This window comes from Culex quinquefasciatus, chromosome 2, assembly GCF_015732765.1.
Source record: "Culex quinquefasciatus strain JHB chromosome 2, VPISU_Cqui_1.0_pri_paternal, whole genome shotgun sequence".
NCBI lineage: Eukaryota > Metazoa > Arthropoda > Insecta > Diptera > Culicidae > Culex > Culex quinquefasciatus.
Window position 1 is genome coordinate 180,958,187 of NC_051862.1, and position 15,464 is coordinate 180,973,650.

The following is a 15,464-nucleotide window of genomic DNA, read 5'->3' on the forward strand; positions in this document are numbered from 1 at the left end:
TGTGTGTGTGTGTGTGTGTGTGATTGTGTGTGAGGGAGAGAGATGGGGGTAGAGAGAGAGGGAGGGAGAGAAAGAGAGGGAGAGAGTATATTTTTGCGCAACTATATAAGAAATATCGCCCGCAAAACTGCATACACTTTGCTCTTGGCATTCAGCTAGTGAGGATGTCACGACACCTGGCGGCGAAATACCTTGCGAGTCATCGCAAGCGGAAGCGTGAGGAGAGAGAGAAGGAGAACAGAGTGGTGGCGCCACTGAGGCAAGCTGAGGAGACGATTGCTGATCGTGATGAAGAGGGAGAGCAGGAGATGGAGGAGGAAGAGGAGATCAAGGCACCGAAACCGCGGAGGCCTGCCAAGACGAGCGCTGAGCGCGTCAGGGAATTCCGCCAGCGGAAGAAACTGAAAGCGCAAGAAGAGGCCGAGCGAGGAGGTACAGTAGCGGCCGGTAACCCAGCAGCAACTGTGAATTTGGAGCCGATGCCCGGCCCGAGCACGGGGCCAGTACGATTCTACCCACGACCTGACCCGGTACAGATTCCGTCGGGTTCTGGAAGGGGCACGTTCCAGGCCGATTCCGAGACATTTCTTGGTGAGTTTTTAGCAAAATGTGATAAACTGCAAAACAAAGATTTGCTTTAATTTTATTGTCTATTCTTTTAAGACAAGATAACGCCAAACTGTGAAACTATAACCAAGATTTTTAACTTTCGTTAAATTCAACAAAATTTTACAACTTAGCAATATAATGCTGATCATGTTTGAAAGTTTTCACATTGCATGCACAATTTGTGTTCTTGAAATGAATTTTCTCTGTATAAAGCGGATGTTTTAACGTATGAATATGAATTTAGTTGGCAGAATAATTTAATTTTGTTCTTAAAACAACACACAGTTAATATAGCCAATAAATAATCTGTTTTAGAGTTTTAGCATGAGATAGGCATTTGTTCTACGCACTGTCTAACTTTGAATTTTGGGTTTAATATTATACAATCAAAAGCAACTATTTAGATCTTCCTGTATCTTACAGGAATCGTACCGACTCGTTCCGCTCTGAACGAGTCCTCTCAGGTATCAGTACCCAATAGTCAGGGTAAGTCTGGGTAACTTAGGGAGGTCTTTCAATATTATCCCCAATTGTTTCATGTTTTGTAGAGACGGGTACGACTGCCACAGCTGGTGGCAAGCCAGATTGCGCGAAGGCCGACATTGCTTTTCACAAAAGTTTACCGACAACAAACTGGGTGATTATTGCAATGTTTGTGAACGCATCTGGTTCAGCAATGACTTGAGGTCCATCACAAGCGATGGCGGGAGAGTGTTGGTCGAGGCAGGCCACTTTGAGTCAGTCGCGGGATTCAAGGTGTGCCAGACCTGCCACAACTCTCTGAGGAATGGAAAAGTACCCACTTTGTCCACATCGAACGGATTTACCTACCCGGAGAAGCCAGCGAACCTTCCACCACTGGATCCGATCACCGAGCGGTTGATTGCGCCAAGGCTGCCGTTCATGCAAATTCGTCGGCTCAGTCATGCGCGAGGTGAAAATTGTTTATCAACTTTGAATTTTGTAGTTGGTAACGTGCTTTGAAATTTTAGGAAGCTACACAATCATCGGGCAGATCATAAATGTCCCTGTTGATGTCAACGAGATGGTTCGGATGCTTCCGCGTCAATTGGAGGATGATTACGCCTTTAATGTTTGCATTAAAAAGCAATTGATCCACAAGTCTAACTACCTGCAGGGATATGTCAAGAAGTCTGTCGTTAAAGCATGGCTTCGCTATCTTATCAACACTCCGTTGTATAAGCGCGAAGGTATCGTTTTGGATGAAAGCCTCATAGAACCAGATGTACCAGAAGGTACTGACGGTGAGGAAATGGTTGAGCTGGAAGTATCGGAAGTCGTGGATGTCCCAAGAGATGTCCCAAGAATTCCCCAGCAGAACGACCAAATTGCACTTGACGTACTCGAAACTGAAGCGGAATTGTTCACAGGACAGCAACAGACCGTCTTATGGAACGAGGACATGAGTCTTAATATTGCTCCTGGTCAGAACCGAATGCCGACTTCCATCGTGTACGATCAGTATGCAGAAGAGCTTTCTTTTCCCGGAATCTACCAAGGAAAAATACGATCGTACAGGAAAGGGGTTCGCGTTACTCCTTACGATAAGGCTACCAGTGAAACTAGACGACGTGACCGGCGTGGAGCAAAGCCGACTCACATCCTGTACATGGGTGTTAAGATCATGCGTCTTCGGGTTCACGATGGAGTTTCGAGCTCCTTTAGGGTCCAAGGTACGAACAATGTGACCCGTGCTCAACTCAGTGACCCGCAGTTCATGCAGAGCCTTATCGAGAGGAACTTCGCGTGGCTGAAATCGATTCCGAACTCGGCATTGTACTGGCAGATACGGGAGAAAGATTTGTTCGCCATGATTCGACAGCTGGGAAAGCCAACGGTTTTCTTGACTATGAGTGCTAACGAGACTCACTGGCCCGAACTGCTGAAGATACTGTACAAGCTCTCGGATCAAGAGAACAGGATCGACTTGACAGAACCGATGGAGCAACTAACAGCACTTCAAAGAGCAGTATTGGTCAGTGAAGATCCAGTCACGTGCTGCCTCTATTTCAACAAGCTGATCGAAGTCATCCTCTTGATCTTGGGTTCGAAAACTCATAGTCCGTTCGGGAAGTACTACGTCGTCGATTACTTCAAACGGATTGAGTTCCAGCATCGCGGTAGTCCCCACTGCCATGCAGTGCTTTGGCTCGCCAACGATCCCAAGGAACCTGCTTCCGAGCACATGCCTGCTACTCTGGAACTGATCAACACCATCACTTCCATTAGATTCGAGGACCTTCCCACGCAGACGGCTACTAAGCAGGTTCATCGTTGCACGTTCACTTGCACAAAGCGAGGGAAAAGCGCTGTCGGTTCAATATACCGTACTGGCCCATGAAGGAACAACGGGTCCTGCTTCCTCTTAAGGCTGACGACAGTCGCCGCAAAGAGTTGAAGAAACGCGCTGAGGAAATGCGTGATGTCCTGGCAACAATGGTATTCGATACGATTGAGGACTATCTGGCCCACTGCGAGTGTACATACGAGTACTACCTGGATGTAGTTCGTGCATCGCTGAAACAGCCTACGGTCTTCTACAAGCGCTCGATGGATGAAAAGGAACTGCGAACGAATCCGTTCAACGCATGGATTGCGGACAAGCTGCGTTCGAACATGGATCTCCAGTTTATTGTTGACGAAAAGAAACTTTGCCACTACCTGGTAGAGTACGTCAACAAGTCCAATCGTGGTGTTAGTGGATTGCACCGAGAGCTGATCCTCATGCAAGAGCAGAACCCCGAAATGGACTACGGCGAGATGCTGAAGAAGATCAGTCTGAAGATGCTTGGAGCCGTGGAGATGTGCGCTCAGGAAGCAGCCTGGTTCCTACTGCGATTGCCGATGTCCGAGGCAAGTAAGAAAGTTGAGTTCATTCCAACTGCGTGGCCTCAAGACCGGACAAGAAGCAGGAAGCATTTCAAGACCATGGATGCAGAAGGAGTTGGCGATGACTCGACAGATGTGTGGAACAAGAACATCATCGAGAAGTACGAAGAGCGTGAAGGCCTGGAAGACGTCTGCTTGGCTGAGTTCGTAGCTTGGTATTCTCAGGAAAGAGGTAAAAACAGCTACAAGAAAAGGACACAGCCAAGGGTGCTGCGTTGGCGCGGATTCGGTATGAGCGAGCTTACTGAGTATAAGCGCGAATCTGTTCTCCTGTTTCTGCCATTTCGTAATGAGGTGGTGGATGTTCTCGACCATAATAAGTTCCTCCAGTTGTACGATTTGCATGAGGAACAACTCTTGGCAAAGCGTAAGGAATACGACTGTGAGTTGAATATGGAGCAAACGGTCGAGGAGTATCTGCGCACTATTGCGAACTTGGAGGATGGAGCGGAGAACAACGCAGCAACCGAAAAGCACGACGAGCTGGTGCGGACAGTCATCATGCAGCCGAATAATGATGACTTTGAGCTGCTGCCCACAAGAGGTTTAAGATCTGTCATCAAGCAACGCACAAACGTGTTGTCGAAGGAGGCATATTGTGAGATGATGCGAGCTACGAATGCAGAGCAACGGGCATTGATTCTGCACGTAATCCATCTGATGCATTGCTACGAAGAGCACGAGCCGCTGCAGGTTTTCTTGACCGGTCCGGCAGGAAGCGGCAAAACCTTCGTATTGCGTGCGCTTATGGAAACGATCAATCGGTACAGCCAAACTCACAACTCCGCGACAACGCGTATGTAGCTTCAGCTTCGACTGGAAAAGCAGCCAGCGCAATTGGTGGAACCACCCTGCACCACGCTTACCACATCACCATGTCTCGCCAGGCAACGAAGATGAATTTCGAAACGCTCCAGATGTACAGGAACGAGATGCAGAATATCAAGTTTCACATCATCGATGAAGTCAGCATGGTTGGCGCCCACACCCTGAATACCGCACACATACGCCTCCAGGATGTTTACATGATCTATGATGTTCCATATGGAGGTGTGAATGTGTTGGTGAGTGGAGATTTGATGCAGTTGCCCCCAGTCAATGCTCGCGCCGTGTTCAAGCCTCCGTCTAACACCATATGTGGCGCTGTGGTGTGGCAATCGTTGATGTTTCACGAGCTCAAACGGGTTATGCGTCAGGCGGATAAGCAGTTTTCGGACATTCTTACCAAGATTGGTAATGGGCTGAAACTGACCGCCGATGAAACCAAACTGATCGAGAGCCGTTTCTTCACAAAAGAGGATCTGAGCAAGGAGGATACTGGCGGGGCGGTACGACTGTTCCATCGGAACATTGACGTAACCAGCTACAACAACGAAGCGCTGAGAAACATTGACGGGCTAGATTGCACAGCAGACGACACCTTTGTGGGATACAAGACTGCAGAGCAACTGGCAACTGCTCGTATCAAACTCTACAAGATGAGTCTGGCTGAAACGGCAGGTTTGCAGTATACAACTAAGTTCTGTCCTGGAATGCCTTACATGGTCACCACAAATGTCAATGTGGAAGATGGCATAGTGAATGGTGCAATTGGGGACTTGATGTATGTCGAAGAGGGCGTTGATGACTCAGAGGATCGCATCATGAGACTTTGGATCAAATTTGAAAACGCGCAGATCGGGATCATTGCGAGGAAAGAGGTGGAGCCTATGATACGCATACGACCCGACATCTTGCAGTCAGATTGGACTCCAATCGTGAAGCGATCCGCAAACATCGATCTGGGTAACCGCATTAAATGCAAGCGCATACAGTTCCCGGTTGTACCAGCTAATGCCCTTACCATACACAAATCTCAAGGTGGAACCTTTGATAAGATTGTGTACGACTATGATAAGTCCCAGGATCAGCAAATGGTGTACGTCGGTTTATCACGTGTGAAGTCGCTGCAGGGCCTCTTTTTGACCAACTCAAAGGGAAACTTCAAGTTCCACCATGCGAAAGGCTGTGACAGCCCAAAAATGCGAGAACTGCGTAACGAGTACAAGCGTTTGCAGAATAACCGTTTGCGCACCATTGTGGACGAAGTGGGTGAGGTCTTAGAGAGCAGCGGACCTGCCACCACGTTGATGACCATCAACGTACAGAGTTTGAGCTCACAAGTTGGATATAACCACCGATCCCATACTTCCCAAGGTTCACTTTCTAGCACTGAGTGAGACGTGGCTGGATGACCACTCCTCAGAGGAAATAGAAGGGTTTACCTGTATCATCCAATCGAAGCGGGTTGGTGTGCGATCGGGAGGTGTTGCAATCTACCAGAATACGACCGATCCGGATACTATCTTGGCAGTCCCTCATACGCTCGAAGTGGTGGGCAACGAACGCGACCAAGAATTCGGCAAGGCAGAAAAGTACGGAGATATTTGTGCAGCAAAGGTGATGGTGATGGGTACTGAAGTACTGCTGGTATCAGTATACATCTCCCCAGGAACCACTACGAAGCAGAAAATATGGTTCCTTGCTCGCAATTTGATTCGTACTGCCTATGTGGATACGCCAATGGTGGTTACCGGAGACTTCAATCTTGACATCACCAAGCAGGATAGTGCAGACTTCGTGGGTTATATGCGAGAACATTTCATGCTGAGTTTGTGCAATGATACGAAGAAGACGACCACACTTGGTGGTACAGCTCTTGACCTTACGTTCACAAAGAACATGACGGCGGAGGTCACGCGGTACATTGCATATTTCTCTTATCATCGGCCGATGTTGTCTCTCCTAAGACCAGCAGCATCCGAACCATCTCAGGCGATCTGAACAGCTGTCCTCTGCGCATGACTGATTGCGCACAACTATAACCTGGATTTGACTACAACCTGGATTCGACTACAACAACTACAACCTGGATTTGACAACAGCATCTACACCAACAGAAGACAAAAATGAAACCGAAGAAGAAAATTTATTGTTAAATTCTAACCTCACTGACACTAACACACACTCACAATGAACTGTTCATTTACTAGATTAAGGTCAAATTGAATTCATTGTTACTATTGAGACATTGACACAACTACATAACCTCCTTCCCCTTACAATAATACACAAACACATAGGGATCCAATGAAATGTACATAATAGGTTAAGCTGAAGTGAACAGTGCATACTTTAAAACTAAGTTATGTTACACTTAAATCCCCCTCCTTTCCCACCACCCAATGATATTTCTCCCATTGATTAAATATTTAAACTCTTCTACACAAACATACAATCACACATACACGTAAACATATACACACATACATACGAGTTCACATCAATAACACCTCTACTAATTTCAACAAATCTACCGATCAAGATCTTTGCAGAGATCATCCATTTATTTTCAGATTTAAACCCACTATAACGATGAAGATTGACAGGAAGGACGAGCGACAGGAAGGACGAGCGACAGGAAGGACGAATGACAGGAAGGACGAACATCCCAAAAACACCACAGACGACAGCCCCAGGATCACCACTAATCAAATTTTCTTTTCAGGGCACTCAAAACAAACGGTCCTTTTCAGGACCATCAAATATCTCACGAAAGAGTTACTCATCGCAAATCAAACCAAAGCAAACTAATGAAATGCAACACAAAAAGAACAATCTGGAATTAATCTATTACTTTATTTCGTTCCAGATTAACCATTCATACTTCCGTAAGAAAATTAGCGGACGGATATCTCACGACCGGCAGATTTTGAATCAATTCTAGTTCTGCTCTCAGAATTTCATAAACATCTGGTCTATTCAGGACTATTGCACCGGAAATCACGAAAGAGTCATTCTTAAACAAATAATTGTTGATAAATAAATAAAACCCAACAATAAATCCCCCTTTCTAAATTTCATAAAATTATTCAATGGACTAAATAAGAAGAAATGCAAATAATAATTCTTAAAACTTTTCATATACGTTTGTGTCCGAAGTTCTTCGTCATTATGGTTATGCCTGTAGCATTACCACTGCACCTTTTTTCCAAAACATTTGCAGTGCTGATGCTACAAGATAACGAAGGACTTTAAATTCTTGAATAGCACGTCCAACCATGGAAAAGTGTGTTTCATTTTCAGGCGTTTTATTTCGCATCGTGAATTTTAGATTGCTACCTCGTAAAGATCCCTAAGGCGAATTTTTTCGTCAAAGAAATGTAAAGATGTAAAGAAACAAGTTACTCTAGCTTTATTAAATCATATAACTCAAATTGGCTGGTTTTACTCTGGGAGCTGAATAGTGGTTCGCAAAACGGCCTCAATTTTGACCTGTCAAAGTGGAACCAATTTACTGTTCGCCAAAAGTAGAGAGTATTGTTATCGATCATTAAAACTTGTTGCAAGAATGAAAAAATTGTGGCTTTTGAGGACCTGGAGTTAAAGTCATGAAATCTTAAGAAAGTTGAAGGCGAGATCGTTATTTTGAATAATTACGAATGGAAGTTGTTTATGGAGTCGATGCGGCTGTATCCATCCAGAAGCTGTCTTCATTGTTTGATTCCGTTTGAAAACCTACTGGTTTAGTGAGAATCTGCTTTGTTTGTTGGATCAGTTTCGCTAGATATTTTTTCGCTGGAACAGGAAGAGCTACAAGATTCCAAAATCAGCCAGATAAATTCATCTTTGTCACCCGTAAAAAAGAAAAACCTCTTCTAACCGAACGAAACTTAAAAACACACACAATTTTCCAGCAAAAAATGTAAAAAACTAGGCAAAATAAAACACATACTACTGATTATAAAAAGCTTATTTGCCAGTAAGAAAAAAGTCATGCTTGTGCTTGAACAGCCTCCTACTTTGTAGATGTAAACAAAGTGGGATCATTCGAAAATCACGTTACGCATTCTCTCTATTCATCACCCAGGTTTTACTCAGAACTGCCATTTTAAAGCGTCAATTTTCCTCTAATACATCTACTGTCCACCAGGCGTCGACCCAACATAACCCTGTTGAATCCAACCCACATCTATGCTCTACACCCAACCACCCCCTAGTGTCACTGTCAAACCCCAACCAACATGAGAGAGTCCCGTCAAATGATGCAACAAAACATCACACTCACACAGTCATCCAGCTTTTCGCTCTCTCATTTCAAAACAGCTGACCACCAACGCGATGCTTTCTCGGCGTTGGTTTGTACCGTAATATTTATGCTCTCTTCCGTTCGGTCTTCGCTCTCGCTCTCAAGCTGCTCGCATGTATTGGTGCGGTCTTTCCTCCCCATATGTTTGCGCTTGCCAGCAGCCACAAACGTCGACGCGATGTCAGTCCGTGAGGAGAGTTCAAAGAAAGTGTTAAAAATACGACGTCGTTCCGGGGGTCCGCAACCCTACACAAAAAAAAGTGACAAAGTGACACTTGGTAATGAAAGGAAAATTACTAATAAATGAAAAAAACATTTTTCAAGTGGAGCAGAATCTAGGATAAAAGCTGTGGATGAAAATTTAACGTGTAACGTTGAAGATTTAAAGTGGAAAAGTTAGTCCAATTTTTCAAATTTTCACTGGACCCAAAAACTCGAGTGACATAATTTTGGCCTCTGTCAACATGAGAAAATCGAGAAAAAAATCGTCGTCGAAATGTTACGAAAGTGCAGCGTAGCAAAATCCTGTCGCCGTCGTCGTCGAGCCTCGATGGAAGGAAAACTAGTTTGAGTTGTGTTGGACTAGTTTCGTGTTCTTCTTCTTCCCGTATTTCTGCAATCTCCAATCGAGTGGAGGAGAAGAGGAAAAAAAACAAGGAAAATTTTCTTTGTTACCCCCCACACTTTAGTGTTCGACTCGTGCGTGTTTGTGTGAATTGTGTCTACGTTTTTTCCAAACTTCTGTTTCCGGTGTGTTGTTTCTTGAGATATTTTATTGATCTTTCTTCTCTCTGAAGACTGTGTGTTTTGTGCATTACTTGACGTTTCAAGTGTTGGGTTATTAAATATTTACGCCCTGCAGAAGCAACACTGTGAATGGTGACGAACTTGCACCCCCTTAAGAACCTGCTGAAGGAGAAGAAAAGAAGGAAAGCAAACAGAAGAGTGGGAGGAGGAAAAAAGGGGGAGCCCAAGTTCGACGACCACCGTCGGAGGAGGAAGTAGAGCTCATCATAGGGATTGCAAGGAGAAGCATTCACTGTAAGTATGGCGTACAGGTCATTTGTAGAGAGTCGTGGTTTTGTGTACGGACTACAAGTGGGAATTAATGAACTTGTTTTATGTTTTGGAGCAACCGAGAGAAATAACCAAAGAATACCTATCTTGGTTTGCTTGCAAAATTGTATGAAAAATTAAAAAACTTGTTTTTTAACTTTATTTTTGGTTTATGAGAGAAATTTAAACGAAACTGCAACAATGTTCAATATAAATGGTTACCAAATTAATTAACCAGCATTGCGTTTTTTAAATTATAGATATGACAAAAACTTTGAAAAGTATATGTACCAGCCTTAAGTACTTTAATAGCTTTTGCCTTTCCACTTTTTCAAATATTTCTCAACTTTTCATGCTCATGGCAAAGAAAAACACTACTGATAATCGAATCGAATTTTTCGTTATTTGTTCATGATTTGATTAATTGAGGCTTCGGATAATCGAGTCTGGACTTTATACTATTTTGGTCATTAAAATTTAAAAAAAATTCTGTAAACAACAGAAGGTAATAAAATTCAAAATCTAAGTTCGTTAATATAGTCTTTTCTAATTGAAATTACTTGATTCGCCGATCAACTCCAACTTAATAACAACAGTCGAACTCTCCTACACTTGAAATCTAATCCAATGTAAGGGAAATAAAATCCTTTCTCGGCCTATTTCTATTATCGACTTATCGGAACTTTGATCATACTTACAGCTTTCATTAAGTGTTTTCGACTATTCCAAATTTATCATTATATCAAATAAAAGTTAGCAATGGGAATGTGGCTTAAAATTACTCCTACTTATATACTCATCCCACATGACTTTAACTTTACTCAAATGCTATACTTAAACAAATATTTTCAAATGCCTTATTTTATTGCAAAAACTATACTTTTTGATCAAAAACTGTTTCCAATCTATGTATTTTGTTTTGTTTTTGGCAAAAACTGCTACATTAATTAAGCTATGAATGAGTTGACAAAAGATTTAAATGATTTTGATTTTTTAGAGAAAAATAAATTAAGCGTCTGTAAGCACTTTGCGACACTTTGTTCTTCAATACTGTGAACAAAATTGAGCTTTATATTTAAAAATAAAATCCTCTAATCTTCAAATCTTAAAGTTTTCAAAAATAAAAAAATAAAAAAAAATCTTCAAATCTTCCTTCAAATCTATAAATCTTTATCTTTAAAAATCTTCAAATCTTCAAACTTTCAAATCTTTAAACTCTTCGAATATTGAAATCTTTAAATCTTCAAATTTGCGAATCTTTAATTCCTAATCATCAAACTTTTAGAACTTTATATTTTCAGAACTTCAAGTCTCCAAATCGTAACATCTTCAAATCTTGAAACTTTGAAACCTCCAACTTTCAGAGTATTATTAAAAATTGGCTAAATTTCTATGAATTTAATAATTTTCGTCAAAAATTTACTCTTCTTGCAGTAAATCATCAATATTAAACATTTCTGGTAAAAGGTTCATAAAAAAAAAATGATAGTGGATTTTTGAGATTGTGGCCCATATTGGCGATTGTAGAATATTTAGAATATTAATTTGGTAATGTGACATAAAATCAACCACTCGAATTGGACTTCTATGGAATTTCTAAACTCGAATTCATATAATATCAAATATTAATATTATTTGATTTGCACATGGTTTGGTTATGCAAGCTTTATCACTTTTTCATGATGCAATGATATCTAACGTTTTTCTCCTGAAAAATTGGCTTTTTGCATAAAAATACAACAATTTTTTTAGAAAAAACTTAAGTTCCAATAAAATATTAACGCTCTTTGAAAAAATCGACCAAAACTGAAAACTCAAATGTTTTTTTTTAAACAGTGCTTATTGAGACTCAATATTTTAATTACATATTTTCCTGGAAAACTTTTTCTTAATATGTATAAGACAATTAGTTTTGTGACATTTCAAATATAGAAATAGAATTAAAACATGTAATGTTAATTTTAGTTTCTATTTTATAATAACTTAATTCATTGATTTTAATACTTAAAGGAGAACGAAAATTTGAATTATACGCTTTTACGATTTAAAATTTTATAAATTTCTCTGCTAAGATCTGTTAGATTGGTAAATATACAAAAAAAATTATTTGGTAATTTTATTAAGGTGAAACCGGCGGAAGGAAAATTGATAATCTAATAATTTGATGTTTTCTTTGAATCAAATCAAATGCTCACTGTTTTTCAGTAAAGTGCATTTCAAGGACTTTTTTTTTTTATTCTAAACTTATTTTTATTAGGTCCTTTTAGAGCAACCTTACCAGCGTGAGTATTAGGCCGGTTTTAGCGTTTTGTAACGCGTGTTAGTAACTTTGCTCCCACACCGGTCGTTGCTAAATGGGTTGCTAAACTAAAACGTAACGCGTCGGTTGGGAGCGAGTTACCAAATCTAGCAACGCGCTAGCAACGCAACTAAAACTTGGAACTGTCAAAGTTCAAAACAAAGTTTGTTCAGTTTTTATGTTCGAATGTTGTTTATGTGTTTTTTTTTTGTCTTTTGTCGGTCGAAGTGACCAAACCGCGCAAAAATTAAGAAGGAGTTGGATTGCGGCAATATAAAATCCGGTAAGTATCGTGAAAAATGGCCTGGATTCCGGGTTTACTGGCCACGGAACCGGCTACTGAAGGATTGACTGTTCATGAGAATGGTTTTCCCAGTTTTCTGAAAACAGCATCCTTCCTCTAGCGCAGGGAACTCCTTCCGGATGGTCACGGAGCTGGCAAAAAAATCCGGCAGCATCATCTCATGCGCAGGGAACTCCTTCCGGATGATGTTTGCTGGTTTCGTAACCATCCGGAACGAGTTCCTTGTGCAAGAGGGAGGATGCTGTTTGAACTTCCGATAGTCAGAGCCGGCAAAAAACATCCGGAAGGAGTTCCTTTACATCAGGAGGATGCTTCTTTTTGCTGGTTCCACATAAGGTATTGGGGTCCGTCGACCCCAAACTTTAAAAAATCGTCATAAATCCAGTTTTTGACCGATTCCGGTTCTTTTGGTCACAAATGAAAGCTTAGGACGTCCCCTTTTCGAAACCGACATGGAAAACCGGATTTGGACACCGGTGGCCACGGGAATCGGCTACAACCGAAAAAAGACCTTTTTGAGACCCCAACTTTGACGACCTGTATCTCCGGTAAATTTCAGCCAATCAGGATGCTCCGGGTTGCATTAGACAAGTATTTACCTGTACTTTGACCACAAATATTAATATCAGGGCCAGGTGACCTACCGGTTCCGGAAATCCGGAACATCCGAAAAGTTCATGTTTTAATGTTTTACACATATATGTGATACAAATACTCTCACAATGGTTGAAATTGATCCATAAAACTTATTAAAAATACAATACACGATTGCCAGAACCACTCTGGAGTGTTAGTGGCCACTTTCGGGTATCCTGGAACCGGTTCCCGGGTACCCGATGAACGGCCAACTTGACTTTTTTGGTGAAAACTCATCATGTTGCACTTAAAACTCCATGAAATTGAAAGATATGTCCATCTTTGGTAATGCCGTTATTAGCTGAGCCATCCTGGCCAATCTGGAACCGGTTGCCGGTGGCCCCTTGGGGACACTTCCGGAATATGAGAGAAACCCTATCATCCGATATATCAAACTTCATAAAATTGAAAGATATGTCAATCTACGGTCATGCCGTTGTTCACTGACCCATTCTGGCCAATCTGGAACAGGTTACCGGTGGCCCCTTGGGGACCCTTCCGGAATATGAGAGAAATCCTATCATCCGACATGTCAAACTTCATGAAATTGATAGATATGACAATGTACGGTCTTGCCGTTGTTCGCTGACCCATTCTGGCCATTTTGGAACCGGTTCCCGGTGGCCCCTTGGGGATACTTCCGGAATATGAGAGAAACCCTATCATCTTACACATTAAACTTCATGAAATTGATAGATATGTAAATAAACATCGACATATCAAACTTTATGAAATTGAAAGATATGTCAATTTACGGTCATGCCGTTGTTCGTTGACCCATTCTGGCCATTCTGTAACCGGTTACCGGTGGCCCCATGGGTACACTCCTGGAATATGAAAGTAACCCTACCATCCGACATATCAAACTTCATGAAATTGATAGATATGCCAATCTTTGGTCATGCCGTTGATCGTTGACCAATCTTGGCCAATCCTGAATCGGTTACCAGTGGCCCCTTTGGGACAATCCCGGAATATGAGAGAAATCCTTTCATCTGACATATCAAACTTCATGAAATTGAAGGATGCAGGCACCTAGCTAAAGGGGTGGGCTTCGGGCAAACCCCCCCCCCCCCTCTGAATTTTTTTGGAAGACATATGGGAGAGAGGGAAGAAGAAGAAAAAAGAAGAAAATATCATGTTCAAGCCCCCCCCCCCCGGGACCAAAATTCTGGCTACACTTCTGGAAGGATGTGTCAATCTACGGTCATGCCATTGTACGCTTATTCATTCTGGCAATTCTGGAACTAGTTCCCGGTGGCCTCTTGGGGACACTTCCAGAATATGAGAGAAACCCTATCATCCGATGTATCAAACTTCATGAAATTCATAGATATTTCAACCAACGGTCAGCGATCAATTGCATAACCGTAGATTAAGGTAGTTTTTCAATTTCATGAAGTTTGATATGTCGGATGATAGGATTTCTCTCATATTCCGGAAGTGTCCCCAAGAGGCCACCGGTAACTGGTTCCAGAATGGCCAGGATGGGTCTGCGAACAGCGGCATGACCGTAGATCAGGGGTGCTCAAAGTTTTTGAAGGCCGGGCCAAATTTGAAGCTCAAATGAGCTTGCGGGCCAAATTTACAAAAAAAAAAATGTTGTTAAAAAAATAAATTACGTTATTTTAATGTAAATAATCAGACATTTCTCCCTGGGCCTTGTAAAGTCAAGGGGCATGATTTGATCCTAGTGCATTAGTTAAAATTTGGGTATACATTCTTTTTTATAAGCACTATGGACACCACTTCATGCTACGAGAACTTGCTTTGGCGCAGCCCCAGGGCTTAAGCGTTGACCGATAAGCTGTCTTCGTGAACTAGGTAGTTCTCCGATAGTGAAAATATCACAATTGCACAAGACACCGCTGCTTCTGTGACTTTTTCACTATCACAATGTGGGATTTAGGTGGGACTTCACGATAGTACAATTGATTTGTTGCTTAGCACTAGCATTTAAAATAAATCTGTATCTTTTCCAAATCTATTTGATGATAAATTTAGTTGCAATTGTTAAGTTAGAGTAATGCTGTCAATAAACTTTGATAGATGTAGAATACTAGGCATTCTTTTATGTCAAATTGTCCATAGAGTCTCGATCAATCAATAATGTAATGATATCGGACAAAATTCGTTGATCTGTTGAACTAACGGTTTTCGGATTATGGTTGTATTGACCTTTGTTGCGAATCGAGGAACTACGGATCTTTTGACGTAAATTGTCATTTCTTTTTAAAATCGCGATTTCTATCCTATTTGTACATTAGTTCACAAATTTTTATTGTTTTTTTTTATAGAACTAGTACTGCAACAGTTAAAGGAACGTTTAGTTTTGAACATTAAGTTTAGAGGATTTTAGATTAAAATTTAGATTTGCAATCCAAAGTAGTTAGCAAATGAATATTTGGACTTAAATGAATAATTGAATAAGTTGGACTTATGAATAACACACAACTGTGCATTTATTCTAGAGTCAGATCCATACAGCGTCAGTGTTTATTTGGTCGAAGTGTACTAATTCA

General features: G+C 41.5%; 1 protein-coding gene across 2 annotated transcripts in view; it reads left to right on the forward strand.

The window, feature by feature from the left end:
- The first annotated feature begins 8,826 nt into the window (after positions 1-8,826).
- The window catches only part of LOC6033276 (solute carrier organic anion transporter family member 5A1), a 131,532-nt gene continuing 124,894 nt past the window's right edge, over positions 8,827-15,464 (forward strand). For both annotated transcript variants that reach the window (XM_038251505.1, XM_038251506.1), the window contains exon 1: positions 8,827-9,688. The gene's annotated coding sequence lies outside the window, so the exon portion shown is untranslated. The remainder of the gene's footprint in view (positions 9,689-15,464) is intronic.